This window comes from Ovis canadensis, chromosome 10 (assembly GCF_042477335.2).
Source record: "Ovis canadensis isolate MfBH-ARS-UI-01 breed Bighorn chromosome 10, ARS-UI_OviCan_v2, whole genome shotgun sequence".
In the NCBI taxonomy this organism is placed as follows: Eukaryota; Metazoa; Chordata; class Mammalia; order Artiodactyla; family Bovidae; genus Ovis; species Ovis canadensis.
In genome coordinates, this window is record NC_091254.1 from 80368534 (window position 1) to 80387638 (window position 19105).

Sequence of the window (19105 nt, forward strand, 5' to 3'; positions counted from 1 at the left end):
CTGATTTATCTGTCCTCGCCATAACTCTTTCCTTGCAACTAGCTCATCCATATATGATCATTTAGAGAACACACAACAGCCAGCAACAGACAATATGCAGGGATTTAACTACACCATCCTTCTACATATGTCATTAATCCATACTTTAGTTTGTCTTGAGTTTTTATACCGATTCCTTCCTCTTTGTTTTTGTTCTTGCTCTCTGTATTGTTCTTTTGAAATTGAAAGATAATATACAGAGAACAAAGAACATAAAATACACTAATTGTAAGTGTGTAACGATGACTATTTTTACACCCATGTAACCACCCTCAGATCAAAAACATAGAACATTTCCTAGGCTATTTTCCGCACCCTGTTCCCATCTTCTAAGCTCTGCTTTATCCTTATTTTGCTATCCTTGGTGGACTTTTATGGCTCATAAACATCAGCTTCCTACATCCCTTCCTATCTTGACTTGACTTTAAACATTCTCTTGGAATAATTTTACTTGCAGCTCCCTGTAAACTTACAGCTACCATGACTTCCCAGCCAGAGGAGGAAAGCAATTTGACCTAAACATTTTGCAAGCAAGTTTAACACTGGGCATATCTAAGTATGTATGGCTAAATCTAATATCATTCGCTTTTAAATGTATTCCCACATAATTTGGGGAAATCCCTAAAAGCAGATATGTCAGACACAGCCGTTCCTCTGACTACCACAATGCCATCCTGCACGTATTCCCAGAAAACAAAGAAAGTCATTCAGATTCCCAAGACAATTCTTGAGGATCGATTGGGTTCTGACTTTTCTTTGAATGATAGTAGTGTAGAGCTTCGAGCCCTGTTCCGCAATGTTTTTACCTGGCCCTCACACTTTCATAATTTTGGATCTAGAAATGTCAGCTTTTGTTCCAATTCAGTTTAGGTTTGACTTAGTCCAAACTTTGTCATATACCTCTTGAATACTGGTATGTGAAAAATAAGCTACTATACTGAAGCTTACCACCTGGGTTTGGAAAATACTTAATTTAAGGGAGCAAGGGTACATTGGCTTGTAGGATTTTTCAAAAATGTGCCCACTTTAATGGAAGTTTCATGTAAAGTTTCTGTGTTTTTATACTTGTATAAGTTTAATTATTTGGTGGGGGCTTATAGAACTACGGTAATTGAACCACCACCAATCTTCAATCTGAATACACTGTCATCCAAACTTTAAAGTCATTTCAGAAAAAAAATTTATTTGCAATTATAATTCACATTATCAAATACAATTTACAGCAAATAAAAACAATTTTTATCACCTTGCATACATAGAATGTATTAGGCCTGAATGTTAAGGTCAATATATAAGTATTCAAGTATAGTTTTGTGAACTAATGTAACAATTATGAAATCTGTGTTATTTTAACTAATCTTATTGAAGTAATTAGGTAAACAACACCTTGTTTCTGGAACTACTAACTAGCAAAATAGACCTAGATGACAGGCTTAATCAACGAGTTTCCTCTAACATAAATTGAAGTTAAAGCCTATATTTAGAAAGCAAAACCAGAAAGGAAACCTAAGAGGCTTTTAGGAAATTCAATAAAATTGATGAAAAGCATCAGAATTTGGTAGTTACTCCTACTTGGGACCTGTCTTCTTGCTGTGTGTCTTTCAGGATTTTAAAAATTGTAGAGATGACCAAAATGGTCATGTGTACCCCTTTCTCACAGATAAGTGATTGAGAAAAAACAAATTCAGGTTAAACCTACATGTCTGCTACATTGAATTGTTTCAAATACAACACAATCCACGTTTGGAATAATTTTCTATCGTTAAACGGATTGCTCGTTGCATGAAACTGCACACCCTAGATAGTGAAAATACAACAGTATACTATAGTTCTGAAGTGTCTCATAAACAGAGGTTGCTACAGTTAACGTACACACATTTTTCAAAATTATTTCTGAAAGTTTTGTCTTTTGTGTGGGGGTGGTACTTTGATGCCCATAAACCTTTGGGGAAGGATGTGAAATATCCTGGGTCAGTTTCTGATGGTTTCTCTGTGTGAATAAATAATACACATATGCGGTGCCGATGGATACTGGCAAAGCACTTATCAAGATTAAGCAGCTAAAATCAGTGTCCTACCAAGTACTTCATGCAAGAACTAAGTACCTGAGCTGGTCAATACGGACTTAACATAAGCTAAGGTTTTTTTAAAAACGAGATTCCGGTTCCTCTTCTAAATAACTAAATAAGAATATCTGCAAAATAAGGGCCAGACGTTTGCATGTTTTAAAGGCTCCTTGGATGATTATAAAGTACAGCCAAATTGAGAACCTGGCTTAAGTTAAGAACAAGAAATTTAAAATAAGCTCCTTCTAACTTTGATGTTACATTCTTCCGGTAAAAGCAAATGAAACACTTCACTGTCATGTACTATCGTGATACATGTCTTTAAATGTTTAATTAAAAATGTACTAAATTTATTCTATAAAAGCTGTACTATTTCACATACACTGGTAAACATCAGTGTATACTGAATTTCTTTGAGGATGGAGATTATCATTCTCGTGACAAATAGTACCTAATATATCTAACTTTCTTAATTAAATAATTGTCAGTGACCCTCATCTGGTTCTACAGAGTACCACAGGGACAGTTTCAAAGATAGAAAAAAAGAATGGAAAGAACTTTCTTCAAATTGCTTCTTTATTCAAAACCACAGACACATATCCCTTTATAGTTTATATTTTCTTACTCTCAAAACCACAGATGGGATTATTAGGTTAAATGAGCATGGCATTTGTGTTCCCTATAAGTTTATTGTCATTAATAGCACCTTGGAATGCATTTGTAGCAAATAATCCATACATTCATGTTATGCATGATTATCAAATAACACATATGAAATGTAACTTCGAAATTCTTAACCAAGAAAATAAAATAATTTGACATTGGGGGGATTATTTTATTAGACATTAGAAGGAATAAATAAAATAAAAACTTGAGGAAGGACCTGAAGTGTTTGATTTATTCATGAAACATTCACAATAATCCATAATATTCTGTAACTCTTAAACTTTTCAAAAGCACAGGCTCTGTTATATTCTCGTTTTAACTTCCACCAGTGCCAGAAGAATAACAGGTGCTTTAATTTGATTGCAAGCACAAATCATATGGTAAAACTAGGTTATGTATTTTCAGACATTTACAAATATATTTTATAGAAAATTCAAAATATCATCATTGAATATGTCTCATTGATCCCTGTTTGCTACATTACCAAAAAGAGTTCAAAATGTTCTGGATTTATAACCAGTTCACTTTCCAAAGTCAAAGTGGTGTTTAAATTTATTTTTCTTTCCTATAAAATTCAAATAAGTGTGAGAAAATGATAAATTACTATAGGAATCCATGTTAACAATGCCAAATTGTCAAAATATGAAATATACTTAATACTAACAGCCAACTTGTAGGTTATCTCCAAGTTAGTATTCAAATTATACATAGATACAGTTTTAAAATTACACTGATGGTTGTATTCTCTTATATTCTTTCACTGTCCTTAAGCTTTTCAATCTACAATGTGGACGTGATTATTGCTTCACTAGCTTGTTAAAATCTATAACGATACTACAAAACAAGAATACTTTAAGCGAATATATCTTTCAAAATTTCAATACAATTAAGTCAATGGATACTGACATATCAATTAAGTGAATTGATACAGTCAAACAGCCCAATCTAGGGAATAAAATTCTAAATTTTATTAACAAGGGCAGAACTTTTTACACTCTCAATTCATAACATCTGTGTCTATTGGACTGAAACATTTGGGTGAAAAGTGAAAAATACAGAGTTCTCTAGTTCTTGTTAAATATAATGTAAACAGTCACTTATATGCAACTGTTCTGATTTGAACTGAGCTTTTCATTTTATCTGAAATGTTCTGGATTGTGTAAAACAGTACTGTGTGTTTTAGCTAACTTGAGAAGGCTGTGTGTCTACTTTGGCATTTCAGATAGCTTTATTTTCACATTCCTTGGTTGCAGAAAGCATTTGTTAGCAGTTTAGATATTTTCCTGATCTTCCAAATCATAACCACGAAATCTTTACTTTACTTTTAAGGTATATTTAGCTGTGATTGAGGAGATGAGTTTCTAGTTAGTTAGTAGTGACTTCAAAAAATATATAAGTTGGCTAATCTTTAAACTCATTGGGATGGGAAAGTTTTCAATTATTCTAATTATACTTACAACAATTTGTTTATTAATTCTGAAAGGAAGTGTGAGTGAACCCTTAAATATAAAATGTAATCTACTAATTATGAAACTTTCTGGGATTTCCAAGTAAGTAGGTTTAAGTGAATTTACATATTCCAAAATCTTGATTACGGTTAAAAAAAATGTATACAGTAACAAATCTCAAACTGTAGTCATAGAAAACAGTTGATTACATGTTAGGTTTCTGCAGAAATACTGTTAGGTGTCAAAAAACACCTTTTCCAAACTAGGAGTACTGCAGTGTTGACTTTCACTGGAAATAAGCTAGGAGATAAGTAACTCTCCTGCTAAGAAACCTGTATATAGGTGGGATTTCCCATGATTCAGAGTGTGTGATGGAACACTTATTCATTGCACCCCTCCTCCTAGCCTTTCTACTTTACAGCAGAAGATAAAGTTTTAATGAAAGGAATTTGACCTATCAATGCTGGCCAAAAGTAATGTAAACTAGACTTTTAATAAAATTAGCAGTTTTCCCCTTTGAAAGACTCATAAATGACCGTTTTAACAAGATTAAATATTGTAAAATTTCAGATTTGGCCATCTATTTTGATTTGTAAAGCAGAAATATCTAGAAAATAGGTCCTTGATATAAAGGTAGCAAAACAACTTTTTATTTCATCACTAATTTGGCAACTGAACTTAACCAAAGTATGATAAAAAGGAGTCAGAAAGATAGTAAATAGCAGTATCATCAAGATGTGAAGGTCCAGAATTTTCACATTTGGACATTATAGGCGTCTTCTGGTAATATGAGTTTTTTTTTTTCCTCTTGTGTTGACTTGTAAAATCACGAACTAGTGACATGTGCTTTCCAATAAATACTTACCGTATTATTTAAAACCAATTTAAAATTACTGTATTTGTAGTCAGTGCTATGAATCCTCACTTCTTTTAACAATTATGTTTCTGAGAATTCTGGAATTTCCTAAACCACAGCATGTAGAAGGAGGTGCACTCCTGAGTGGGCTCTTTTTCTCAGCTTTGCTTTGTGGTTGTTTATGAGGTTCTTTCCGAGACCTAGGAGAGCTAAGTGTTCTTATTAAATGCAGCGGGGTATGGGAGAAAGACCAGGTACTGCAGCTGTGAAACCTCTGCTCAGGCATGCGTTTTGGTTTACACACGGCCGGGTTAAGGAGACACATTGCAGCAATCTGTGCATTCACAAGTCTCGGGTGTTAGGCATTTACCTCTGTGTCTAAAACGATCTTTGCACTGAGGAAGCCCGTTTCGACGTGAGTATGTAAGTCACTGGCTTTTACTTATCTTTGGTTCACGGTGTTATGAAGCAGGCCCCTAATTATCACCGAGACCCGACTCGGGCAGGAAAAGTAAGAAACACTAACCACATAGCGTATATGTCGAACGCCCGCGGGAGCAGAGCCCCCAGGAAGCCGAGTCCCCAGGAAGCCGCAGGAAGCGTGCGCTTCCAGGAGGGTGTGCGCCGCGCGGGGGTCTGCACGCGCGCGGAGCTAGTTAACGGAGGGCGTGCCGGAGGCGTGGCGCGAGGTGTCCGGGCGAGGCGCTCGGCGAGGCGGGCGGCAGTGGGCGGGCGGCGGGGAAGCGCGGCCGGGGGAAAGCAGCGCGGCGCCGCGAGCGGCTCTCGGCTCCCGCTTTCCCGGCCGCCGAGCCCGAGGCGCCGTGGGCGGGGCCTGCGGTGATTGGCGGGCGGGCGGGGAGGTCGGAAGTACTTTGTTTTTTATGCTAATGAGGGAGTGGGGCTTGTCCGTATTTACGTTGAGGCGGGAGCCGCCGCCCTTCATTCACCCACATGGTCCTTCGAGGTGCTGCTGCCGCTGCCCGACCTGCGCCTTCGCGCCACTTCGCGCCCTCGGGCGAGGCCGAGGGGGTGGGGACGACCCCCGCCGCGCCGCCGCGGCTTGCGCCCCCTCGCGAAGCCCCCTCCGCGGGGCGGGCCGGCCGGCTGGCCGCACCCCCGGCCTGGGGCCTCCGGTCGTAGTAAAGCGGAGGCGGGTGGGGAGGCGGGAGCGAGAGCCCGCGGCGGGCGAGGCGAAGATGGTGGCGGCTACTCCTCCTGGTGAGTCTGCCCGCCCCTCCGCCGAGTGAGTGAAACCTGTTGTGTGCGGCCCGGGTCCGGCGGGCGGCGGGCGGGCGGGCCCCGGGGCAGCGTGGCGGCCGCGGCGTGGCCGGGGACCGGGGCGGGTCTCGGGCCGTTGGCCGCCCCGGCGTGTGGCAGCAGCCACTGGCTGCTGCCTCGCTCGCACGCGGGCTGGCGGAGGGGCAGGGCAGGGCCGCGGACGGGAGGGCGGGAGGGGGCGGCGTGCGCGCGGCGGCCGCGCCCGGGACCCGCGCGGACCCTGCCTGGGCCGGCCGGCGGGGCAGGCGGACGGGCGCGCGGCGCACACAATGGCCCCTCGGGGAAGGGACGCGCGAGGCCTGCACCCCCCCGCTTCCAGGGCTCCGGGCGCACGCGGGCCGCGGGGTCCCCGGGCAAGGAAAGTTTCTCTCGGGGGCGAGAGTTAAAGCGCCGCCAGAACAAAGCGGCGGCGGCAGCGGCACATGGGGCAGGCCGCGGACCGGGAGGGGGCGCGCCCACGAGGTACCTGCGCGCCGGCGGGCGGCGTGGCCCGGCCGGGAGCCCGCGGGCCCCCAAACTTTGTGCGCGCGAGGGTGGGCGGAGGGCGCGGGTGCTCGGGGCGGCGCGGCCTGGACGCCACCCCCACTCCGTGTGGGCTTTGTTAACCCGCGTGGGCAGCCCCCGGGCGGGGCTCTCAACTTCCCGGGTCGTGGCCGGCGGAGCAGGCCCGGGCCGGCCTTGGTGGCGGCGTGGAACCCTGTTCGGTCGCCCGCTGGCGGGGGAACGCGGCGCGGGAGGCCAGCCCGGCTCGGCGGGAGCGGCGGCCGCGCCGCCATGTTCCTGCGGGGCGGGCTGCGCGGGGGTGAGGGCGGGGGACATGGCGGCGACTGCGCGCCGCCGCCGATTGTTCCTGGCTTAGGCCTCGGGCCGCGTGCGACGGGCACCGCAGTCGCGGAGCCCCCGCCCCTCTGGGCCGGGCTCGGGGGGGAGGGCTGGGGGACACAAAGGAGGGGCGGCGCGCCCGCGTCCCCGCCGCGCTCGGGCCTCGGCGCCGCCGGTCGCCGCGCGGCTGCCGCCGGGAAACGGGTGGGGGGGTTGCCGTGTCCGGCAGGCCCCGACTCTGACCCGCCGCCCCCTGGCGGCCGCGCGGGGAATCGCAGGGCCCCGCTCCCCCTTGTGCGACATGTGCTGCCGGCCCGGGCTCCATGAGCGTGGCGGGCAGTTTGCAGTCCCGGGTGCTCCTGCCTCCTTTTTTATTCCTAAGCTGGACTAAAGGGGACGGGAACTGGGGTAAAGCAGGCTTATTTTTGCAATATCACCGAGAGGAAAAATTAGTGTAGTGCTATCTACACCACATCAGTTGGGGAAACAACTCTTTATCCCGGCTTGCAGCCACGAGGTCTTGATTGGGGGAGGGGTGGTGAAGAATAGTCTCTTCACTGCCTTTCCCTCTCACTGGAGCCATGCAGTAGTTAACGATTGCTGTTGATCATCCTCTGGTGTTTCGATAAAACGTGAATCTAACGCATGTGAGTTTTCAACTTTTACACCTTTTCACCCATATATCTTTTAAACCCTGGCAGTATTGCCTGACTACCTTGTCCTTAGTTTTACAAATGGATGTGGTTGATAAAAGGGGGAGTGGGACAGAACAAGTTTAAAATATGGATTTGGAGGGTGGTAGTAATTTTGAGCAAATGTTTGTCTTTTTTTCCCTACCTCCCCCCCTCCCCACCCACCAACCCTTTCCAGTCATACACGTGGACCTAACTGCACCAAAAGCTTTTCTAAGGATATTTGCTGAGAAGGAAGTTTTCCCGAGTGGGTAAGTGTATATTTGAATTTTACTTGTTAACTTTTTAAAAACCGATTTTTCTTGACTTTACTCTTTCATTTAAAGAAATAATATGGGATTGGGTTTTCAAATAGTGAAGTAGGTATTTTGTTCTCTGTTCATTGTTTTCTGTTTTGTTTTTCGAAAACTTAGTTTGGGTTATAGCTAATGTGTAAGTTAGTAAAAAATATAACGCAAATACCATTGTAAGTCTTTGCAAACTGATACAAAAAATTTAGAACTGCTTTAAATTGAATGACAAAATAGATGTACACTGGAGTAAGTTTTCAAGCTTAAAATAAGTTATCTGAGACATTTAACTTCTAAAACTAGCTGATATACTTGAAATGTAGCCTGAACGGTAATTTTATTAATCAGTTTACCAAGTAATTGCTAATTGGAAGCAAGAAGAAAAGAAAAATGTTTTGCCACGTGGATGTGAAGATTTCCTCTGAAAGGTATATGACTCAAATTACCTTGGTGATACGCAGTATGATTTTGGTTTTTCTTAAGTATGCCTTTGGGAATGGCAAAGGAAAAGAAGAGCTACCACGTTCTTATAAATATGGTGATTAATTATAAGTGTCTTAATAAACCTTTTCTAGTTTTGAGGTCTAAATTTGCTTTTAAATGCAGCTGGAAGGTTTGAGATGATTTAACTCATTTTCTCTTCCCTATTAGGGTTTATGCTCAATGTTTTGTGCTTTACATAAATGTTAGAGTTTGAGGTGTTATTTCATCTGTTTATTTATTTCGAATTTAGCAGGAATAAAGAACATCACCTTGTAAACTGAAGATTGAGACGAGTCAGAATAATGTCAAAGTGCTTACAGTGCAGGTAGTGATTTGTGCATCTACTGCAGTGAAGGCACTTGTAGCATTATGGTGACAGCTGCCTCGGGGGCCACGGTGGGCTGGGGCGCAGGGCCTGCTGGTGTCGAGCGCTTTTTGTTCTAAGGTGCATCTAGTGCAGATAGTGAAGTAGATTAGCATCTACTGCCCTAAGTGCTCCTTCTGGCATAAGAAGTTATGCTTCCGTCCAGTGAGCCAGCCAAGCAAGCATAGAGGTGTGCTAATACTGTGTGTGTGCAGTCCTCTGTTAGTTTTGCATAGTTGCACTACAAGAAGAATGTAGTTGTGCAAATCTATGCAAAACTGATGGTGGCCTGCTATTTCCTTCAAGTGATGCTTAACTAATTTTGTGTACTTTTATTGTGTCGATGTAGAATCTGCCTGGTGTGTGACGTGACAGCTTCTGTAGCACTAAAGTGCTTATAGTGCAGGTAGTGTTTAGTTATCTACTGCATTATGAGCACTTAAAGTACTGCTAGCTGTAGAACTCCAGCTTCGGCCTGTCGCCCAGTCAAACTGTCCAGTTTACTGAACACTGTTCTATGGTTAGTTTTGCAGGTTTGCATCCAGCTGTGTGATATTCTGCTGTGCAAATCCATGCAAAACTGACTGTGGTAGTGAAAAGTCTATAGAAAAGTAAGGGAAAATCAAACCCCTTTCTACACAGGTTGGGATCAGTTGCAATGCTGTGTTTCTGTATGGTATTGCACTTGTCCCGGCCTGTTGAGTTTGGTGGGGATTGTGACCAGAAGATTTTGAAAATTAAATATTGCTGAAGATTCAACTTCCACTTTTAACCGTTCCAGAAATAGAGAAAGTATCGAAAAAGAAGATGTGTAATCATTCTGTGTAAAAGTTCACATACATATCTGTGTGTAAAATATATATTAACCACATACAGCTTTTCCTTGAAATTGTTTTGTCATATTTTTGTACTAAAACATTCTTCTAAGATTGCATGTTGTATATGATATTTTTTTGGTCAAATTTGATTTACTTAGTTAACAAATTAACAATTTGTAAGGGAAATTTATTTTGATAATCTGTAAAGTGAGGATATATGCCTTTTGCTTACTTTGGACCTGGAATTCAGGACATTTTACTTAACCTCTAAAAGGCAATAACTTTCGTTGCTTAACATTCAAATATTTAAATTTGGTGAAAATGCCATTCTGTTTAAAGCATTGTGTAAAGAAAGTTGTTCTGTTATTGTTTAAGCATGAAATTTAAATTTGGGAGGGGTGGGTTGTCTTGTTGCTAGTAAACAAATACTATTTTGTCAGTACTGGTGTTCTCCATGTGTAACTGTTAACTGGTTATTTGCAAGTTTTTTAGTAATTGTTAATGATGTATAAACTGTCAGTGATCCTTAGATTGTTCTTTGCTTTCTGGAACATAAAACAGTAGTTGAAAAGAAAACAAGATATGCTAATGCTGAATGGATTTGACAAGTATGTGTGTCTGTAGGTCTTAATGCCAAGAGTGTGAGTGGGAATCTGAAATTAGTTTTTGTTTAAAGTCTGTAGTTAACCTTTCTGTTCCCTACTACCTTCATAAAGCAGACTTTGGCAACAAGTGGAACCTAAGTAGAGGCAGGCAGAGCAACATCTCTGCCTCTTTTCCTGTGTGTTTTGTCTCTAATTTGGGTTTCATATGTGGTAGAAAAATGTGGGTTAACTTAAGAATGATTATGTTTTAAATGATCAGTTGTTAAAATTGGACTCAAGTTAAATTTTGTAAGAAGGATGCTGTCTTAGTAATATGGAATAAATTAACATGTAACCTCAATGTGTCACCCAGTACATTTTGAGAACATCCTTTTAAAATGCATTGTGTGAAGTTGAACAAAAGTTTAACCCCTTGTGTGTCCCTTCTTTAAGAAATATAAAGAGCTTAATTAAGGATCCCTGAATAGAAAAGGTAAGAATTTCACAGTTCTGGAGTTCATTAAAAGGTAAATAATTTCCAGAATGAGAGAAAACTACTAAGAATGATGTAGTGCTTACAAAATGGAAATCTAACAGTCCATTAGTTTGAGTTCTTAAACCTTTTGAATTGGAAGGGAACCTAAAAATTGTTTTTGTGTTTAATGACAAACTGCTTTAAACTGTGCTTTAAAAGTCCCATAATGTTAGCATGGCTTACAGTACTCTACAAAATGGTGTGCTATAGGTTAAAAGGGGAAAGAGGATGTTTACATGTACCAGATCATATAATTTTATTTTTAAAGCTTTGGGGAAAATACTCTAGGGTTATTGTTCAAAGTGAAACAATGATAAGCCTGTCAGATGATTCTTAAATGTGCTAAACCATAAGTCAAGTAACTAAACAAAAGAATTGTTACGTTAAAAGATAAGTCTTCCTAGATGCTGAATTTGTGTAGTACTTACATTCAGAACTTAGTTGAACTGTTAATCAGGGGGAACGTTTTATGTGGGCATTGGCAGTGGGGCTGTGGTTGTTTAGGGTTTAGTAAGTAGGAATTGCATCTGATTCTGGGTGAAATACCTGGCAAATTTTGTATGCTTGTGTCTAAAGATTTCTGAGGTGTGTACAACATACTCTTCAAATAACACTAAAGAAAAGACATACAAATAACAAAGGTTAACATTCAGCCATTTTGAGATATCAGTTAGGGCACAAGTTGATTATAGCTAATGATTGCCTCATGTATAATTGACCTGGGGAAAACTGCTCTGGCCATCTTTTCTCAGTGTTGAGAAAACCTTGAAATTCCTTAAAGTTTCAAATTTGATAGCCTTAAGACTGTTTTCAGAAAAAATAAATCTAATAATACTCTTTTGCATGTTATTCATATCTGATTCTCCAGTTTGCGTGTTTAAAAAGGAAAGTAACAGTTTTACAAGTTATTCTTTGTCAAAGCTGCTTGCAAAGTAGTGGTGATTTTACTAAAAACTTCTGAGATCTTCATTTTACAGGCAAACCTATCTAAGCAGACCAAACCAGACTTGAGGGTTTTCCCTGTATTTTGAAGAGCCCTACAGAATGATTCGTGATAAAAAGCAACCTACAACTACCTGGAGGAAAATTTGGTGTCACATTAAAGTTTGCTGTGTATTTAATGAAGTACTGTTCTGAATTGATAACCTTGGGGTGGTTTGTCTAGCATCAGAATTAGGAGCCTCTGAGCTGAGCAGTAAAGGTAAGGAGGGCTCAGTGTACAAGGTCAGTTTTTTTTGTCCAACTGGAAGTCCTACCATGCCTACTTGAAGACAGCACATTCCTCTTTGCCTTGGAGGTTGTTGAGCTTTCATTGTACTTAAAGACTGAATACAGTTTTCTGTTTTGTTAAGGTAAATTCAGGATGTAATAGTCTTACTGAGTTTTAAAGGGTAACAAAGTTGGGCATACCCTGTAAATTTTCAGGCCATAGAAAAATCAGTGAAGGCTTAGTTTTCTAATTTAGCGTATATAGCATTCAGAGATGCTGATGTATTTGCAACTAAGTCGTGCTGTTGGAATTGTTTTGGTGCTTTCAATGTAAATAAATATATGCATTTTAAAACTACTTGTTAAATTTCCCAGAATGATAATTTTGAAATAAAAATTTTAAGGTTATGCTTGGTTGTAATTTCTCTGGCGTTTTTTGTTACTATAAAACATCCAAACACCTTTCCTTATTAATTGAGGTAACTGGGGGAGAGGGAACAGGTGTACCTTAACTTTGGTATCAGTGGCATCTGTGTTTGTATCCTGATTTTACAGATAAGAGAATGTGATGAGCAAAGTTTATTTGCAAGGATATGAAGCTGGTAAATAGGCTCTGAATTTAAACCCATGTTGATAAACTATGAAAAAGACAGTAAAGTTGCAATTCCAGTCACATGTGGTTTTGAATACTTACTAAAAAATATGTAATTGCTAGCAGATTTCCTCCTTAACAAGGTTAAGTAACATGGTATGGAGGTAAAGAACAAAAACCCAAAGTTGGCAGTTTAATGACATCAAATTACATGGTCAGTGTAGTATCACCATTCTTAATAACAGTGATTAACATATACTCATTTTATGTTTACTTGTAAGAAGTGTATGTACTATGAGGATTGTTTAAAATAATGCTGACTTTAACTTGTGTAGACTAAGACGTTAAAAGCTCCTCTGAAATTTCATTGATTAAACTTAAAAGGAATCCTAATTCAGATGTAAGTAGTTGTGTAGGATTACTACTGTTCAGCAGAGTTGGGGGAGCTGGGACTTCAGAACCTTGCGAGGATAGATGAAAATGATCTGCTTGTTCAAGTATGTGAAGCCCTTAAGCCACTAGGTGACCTTAGGCTAGGCTGAGGCCACCTCAAGATCACTGCTGGAATTACAGTCCAGATGCATCAGAATCTGGGGAGAGTTAAGTAGAGTTGGTTGCTAGGAGGACAAACGAGAAGTCTGTTGATCTTATGTGTAAGAATTAACCATTTCCCTGAATTGTCTGAAATGATGAGCCAGAGGAATGCAGAACATCAAAGCAGCACCTCTGTATGAAGGTAAGGGACTACTTTTAAGACTAGGAGATCACCATTTTATGTTTTGTGTACCTAGTTTTATAGCTGACTGCTTGGCATGACGCCTTTCAGCTAGCACCAGCCTTAAATCTGCTTCTGAATCCATAAGCTTTTCGTCTCCCAACTTGAAGTAATAGTGTCTCTTCAGTGATACTTGTGTTTTGGTAATAGCATGCACCACGTGTATAATAGCAGCTTTTGTGCTGGACTGGATTTCCTTGAGGTTTGACTCTTCACCCTGTTCTCCAGGGTCATTGTAAAGGCAAGTGATTTTCTAGCCCTCTTCCTCAAGAAAATTTGTCAGACTTGTACCTTCTCATACTTTTGATTTCTAGAATTCTAGTTTCTGCTATGTTCTGAACATTTCTGATAACCTGATTTCTGCTCTTGACTGTGTACTGTTAGTCATAATGTTGCTTGAGCCTCCAGCTCACCCACTGTCTTTATACACTGACCTTTTATTCTGCGTCTCCTCATCACCACCATTTACTCTCCAGGCTTTTTCTCCACGGACTTTGCACTTGGTTTTCCCTGAGATTGGAAAAAATTTTCTCCGATAACTGATTTAATCCTCTTTGCTTCTAGTCTTTGCACAAATGTCAAACCTTCTCTCCTGTTTGTACCCTCTCCCTGGGTTGTTTTTTCTGGGTAGACTACTAATGGTGTCATTAGGGATCTTGTTAGAAATGCAGGATCTGAGGCCTTTTCCGAGGCCAGAATTGGGGTCTTCATGTAAAATACCCTTCTTTACTCCCTTCTAGGATACTCCATGAGGTCAGGGGTTTGAAGATGTTCAGTGATGCATATTCAACAAGTAAAATGGTATCCAGCATGTAGAGGGTACCTGGTAGTTTGTGCATAAGTGAGTGCAAATTCTCAGGGGTGAATGTGGCTGTCAGAGTCCATGGAAGTTCATGCCAAACATGAAAAGACCAGTCTAGTTCATTTGGAACTTGAAAAGTTTAATTATAAAATGTGTTACTGGTCTTCGCAGGTGCTTGGTTGGATTAGTGTTGGGACAATTGGTGAGTGAAGATTTATGGTACCTAGTAATCCCCTGGGGAAAAAAGGAAAACCTAAACAAAGGGTAAAGCAAGTAAAGACCTTGCCTTCTATGTTCCAGTTGTGTGGCCCTGTGATGGAGAATGTGGATGTTGAGCTTCATTCTTGAATCACAAAAACAAGCAGCTGATCTTTAGACATCCAGGTTGAAGGAGAGCCCTTGCCAAACCACCGAGGAAGAGGGGTCAGTGTGCGGGATGTGGCCGTTGCTACCTGGATGAAGTTGGCCTAATCACAGTTGTGGCTTGTCCTCTAGAGTGTTTTGGTTATCAAACCACTTGGCGTTCTTAGAACGGTGTTGGCGTACTATATGGTCCTCTCACTTTTGACTTTACTCCTAGCAGGTTTCAGGGATAATACATCAATGTGGGGTCAGTCAGTCACTCAGTCGTGTCCAACTCTTTGCGACCCCATGGATGGCAGCATGCCAGGCTCCCCTGTCCTTCGCCAACTCCCAGAGCTTGCTCAGACTCGTCCATCGAGTCAGTGATGCCATCCAACCGTCTCATTCTCTGTCGTTCCTGTCTCTTCCTGCCTTCAATCTTTCCTAGCATCAGGGGCATTTCCTGAGGAGTCAGTTCTTCACGTCAGGTGGCCAATGGAGTTTCAGCATCAGTGCTTCCAGTGAATATTCAGAACTGATTTCTTTTAGGATGGACTGGTTGGATCTCCTTGCAGTCCAAGGGACTCCAGAGTCTTCTCCAATACCACAGTTCAAAAGCATCAGTTCTTCAGTGCTTAGCTTTCTTTATAGTCCAACTCTCATATCCGTACATGACTACTGGAAAAACCATACCCTTGACTAGATGGATCTTTGTTGGCAAAATAATGTCTTACTTTTTAATATGCTGTCTAGGTTGGTCATGACTTTTCTTCCAAGGAGCAAGTGTCTTTTGATGTGTGGAGTGCCTTGATTAAATTTTGAGTAGTCTCCAGCACCTTGAGACAAAGCAGTATGAGTACTCTGATACAAGGAAGGGGAATTGAAAACTAGGTATCAGATTAATTTGGGGGAACAACATACAGAAATTTGTATGGTAATTAATTTCCTCAAAACTACACATGCCTTCATGTCAGTTCATATGAATATGTAAGTTCCAGTTGGAAGACTGCTGTTTTAAGTCACCATGTGATAACTTGGCTGCTTGATTGAGAAATTTAAAGAACTACTTGAGTTTTCTTATGTAACGTTTTAAGAGGGAAAGAGTTTCAGCTTCACTCAGGTTGGGCACATGTTAAGTCTCAACCCAGCTGAAGTAACCTGAGGATTCAGAGTCTGTTCAGGCCTGAGTCTGTACACGATCTCTTGCCAGTGGCTGAGTAGGCTACCCCTTGCAGAAGCACTGAATGCCTTCACAGGGCAAAGGGTTGGAGAATACATCTTGGCTGGCACCAAACAATTTGATTTCAGTAAGGAGAGGGGTGGCCAGGCAGATGGAGGATTTTCAGGTACTACTACTCAACTCAGGTCTTCATCTCTGCCGTTTGTTTCATGCACAGGACAGACTTGTTATGTTGTAGTTCTGTAGGTCAGGAGTCTCGACAGATATCACAGGTTGGGGGTTCAAGTGTTGCAAAGCAGTGTTTCTGGAGGCTTTGAGGGGCACTCTGCCTCCTCTGCTTCTGGAGACTTCAGCATTCCCCAGCTCACTACCTCTTTCTCCATCTGTGGATCCAAGGACTGAGTGGAGTCTTCTTGTCTCCCTTTTCCACTTTAAGCATCCTCAGATATGCAGATGACACCACCCTTATGGCAGAAAGTGAAGAGGAACTAAAAAGCCTCTTGATGAAAGTGAAAGAGTGAAAAAGTTGGCTTAAAGCTCAACATTGAGAAAATGAAGATCATGGCATCTGGTCCCATCACTTCATGGGAAATAGATGGGGAAACAGTGTCAGACTTTATTTTGGGGGGCTCCAAAATCACTGCAGATGGTGACTGCAGCCATGAAATTAAAAGACACTCCTTGGAAGGAAAGTTATGACAAACCTAGATAGTATATTCAAAAGCAGAGACATTAGTTTGCCGACTAAGGTCCGTCTAGTCAAGGCTATGGTTTTTTCCTGTGGTCATGTATGGATGTGAGAGTTGGACTGTGAAGAAAGCTGAGGGCCAAAGAATTGATGCTTTTGAACTGTGGTGTTGGAGAAGACTCTTGAGAGCCCCTTGGACTGCAAGGAGATCCAACCAGTCCATTCTGAAGATTAGCCCTGGGATTTCTTTGGAAGGAATGATGCTAAAGCTGAAACTCCATTTCTTTGGCCACCTCATGCGAAGAGTTGACTCACTGGAAAAGACTCTGATGCTGGGAGGGATTGGGGACAGGAGGAGAAGGGGACGACAGAGGATGAGATGGCTGGATGGCATCAGTGACTCGATGGATGTGAATCTGAGTGAACTCCGGGAGTTGGTGAAGGACAGGGAGGCCTGGCGTGCTGCGATTCATCGGGTCGCAAAGAGTCGGACACGACTGAGCAACTGAACTGAACTGTGATGACACTGAGCTCACCCAGATATTTCCAAATAATCTTACTTTAAGGTCAGTTTGATTGCCTCTGCCGCATAACTCCCCTTTACTGTGTAAACTGTTGGTTCCAGGGATTAGGGTGCAGATACTCTGGGGATGGGGAGCATTCTGTCTCCCATGTCTCCCCTCTTCTCACAGAACTATGTCAGGCTCAGACATTGTGAGAGGTCCAGGCAGGCCTTGGTAAACTTTTTCGGAAAATAATTAAGGGAAATAATTTTTTATAACCATTTAGTTAGAAAAAAATGAACTCAAGACTATCTTTAAGAGTCTTCTCTACACTATTTAGATGCCAGCTTACAGAGGTTGAAAAAGAAAATGGTTACTCACTGATTCAGTAAAGACCCAGTTGTCATTCTTGTCTGAGTAAGACAGCAAGGGCTGGTAGTACACTTTAACTCATTTTGGAAGAAGTACAGAACCACATCTGTAAGTTAAAGACCTCCAGAATGGGGAAGCCATTGAATAAATATTTGCCATGTTAGCTAATAAAACGTGAACATTAAGGAACTGCATTAAGAAGTGAAGATAGAGAGTGAGCATCTAAAACCTCAAACAAAAACTGGGAAGTTAGCCTTTGGTGATGCATAGAAAATAAATGGGCTTCCTAGGTGGTGATCTTGATAACCCACTTGACAATGCAAAGACTTCAGATTTGGGTTTGATTCCTGGATTAGGAGATTTTCCTGGAGGAGAGCATGGAAACCCACACCAATATTCTTGCCTGGAGGATCCCATGGACTGTGGAGCCCGGCAGGCTGTGGTCCATAGGGGTGCAAAGAGTCAGACATGGCCGAAGTGACTTAGCATGCAACAACCAGAAGGTAAATATACAGTCTGACTTGAGAGATTGTTTAAAATGTTATTTTTATTTCAAAGCAACCACTAGCAGAATAAAACATTCCCTGGTGGCTCAGACTGTAAAGCGTCTGCCTGCAGTGCAGGAGACTGGGTTCGATGCCTAGGTTGGGAAGATCCCTTGGAGAAGGAAATGGCAACCCACTCCAGTACGCTTGCCTAGAAAATTCCATGGATGGAGGAGCCTGGTGGGCTACAGTCCATGGGGTCGCAAAGATTCGGACGCAACTGAGCGACTTCACTTTAGCTTTACTAGAAAGAGCTGAGAAAACACAAAGCAAAAGGCAAAGAAACAAAAGTAAGAATTATGGAAGTTTAGCACAGAAAATAATTTTAAGTATTTTGTGTTTTAATTCTTAACAGTTTTATAATCTGCAAGCCTTGGTTATTTTTTGTAGCCATGGTCAATATAGGCCAGTGATAGTTTGGCCAGGCTCAAACTTAAGTCTTAATGCCTACTTTGGTGCTATGGCCCAGCAATGAAACATGATTGCCCTAGGTCCTTGAAAACAACAAACAGAGCTTAGTTTATTGTATTCTTTCAAATGACTGCAAAATAAGCATTCAGTAAATATCTGTTGAGTGAGTTGAAGATCACTCACATCCCAAATACAATTTTACAATTAGTGTATTCTCTGGTGTATTGCAACATATTTCCACACCATTCTTAAAGTTTCGTATCTGATGCCAAATTTTGTCCAGAGATCAAGGCTGATGGTTATGCTTTCTCTGATAGAAAGGATAGAAAAAGATCATGAATGGTGAGGGGTTGAGGGCACAGGATATAAACTTCATCTGTGCACATCTGTTTGTGATTTGCAGAGATGACGGCGTTGACTGGATGGTGTGGATTACTGATCCTGGTGGATTCTGGTAGCATTATTAGTTTGTTAGTGTGATAGAAAGGATTCAGAACAGATCTTGCAGAAGTAACTCAACCAGTTTTCCTTCAGTGTAATAGGAAGTGGGAGCTGAGTGGATGACCTCAGGACCACTGTTACTTTGTTTTTTACTTTTTGGCCATTGCTCTTCTCTGATTTTGCAACAAAATCACTGTTGTACTGGGATGTATGCTGCTTAATAAACTGGCAAATATTTGTGAAAATGTATATGTATAATGTTATACAAAAGGCTGTGTGTGCTTAAAATGATTGTAGGTGGTTT

The 19105-nt window shown here is 41.7% G+C and overlaps 1 protein-coding gene across 1 annotated transcript in view; it reads left to right on the top strand.

Moving 5' to 3' along the window:
- The first annotated feature begins 5805 nt into the window (after positions 1-5805).
- The window catches only part of GPC5 (glypican 5), a 1663234-nt gene continuing 1649934 nt past the window's right edge, over positions 5806-19105 (top strand). Inside the window, exons 1-2 of the mRNA XM_069601872.1 lie at positions 5806-6293; positions 8046-8118. The gene's annotated coding sequence lies outside the window, so the exon portion shown is untranslated. The remainder of the gene's footprint in view (positions 6294-8045; positions 8119-19105) is intronic.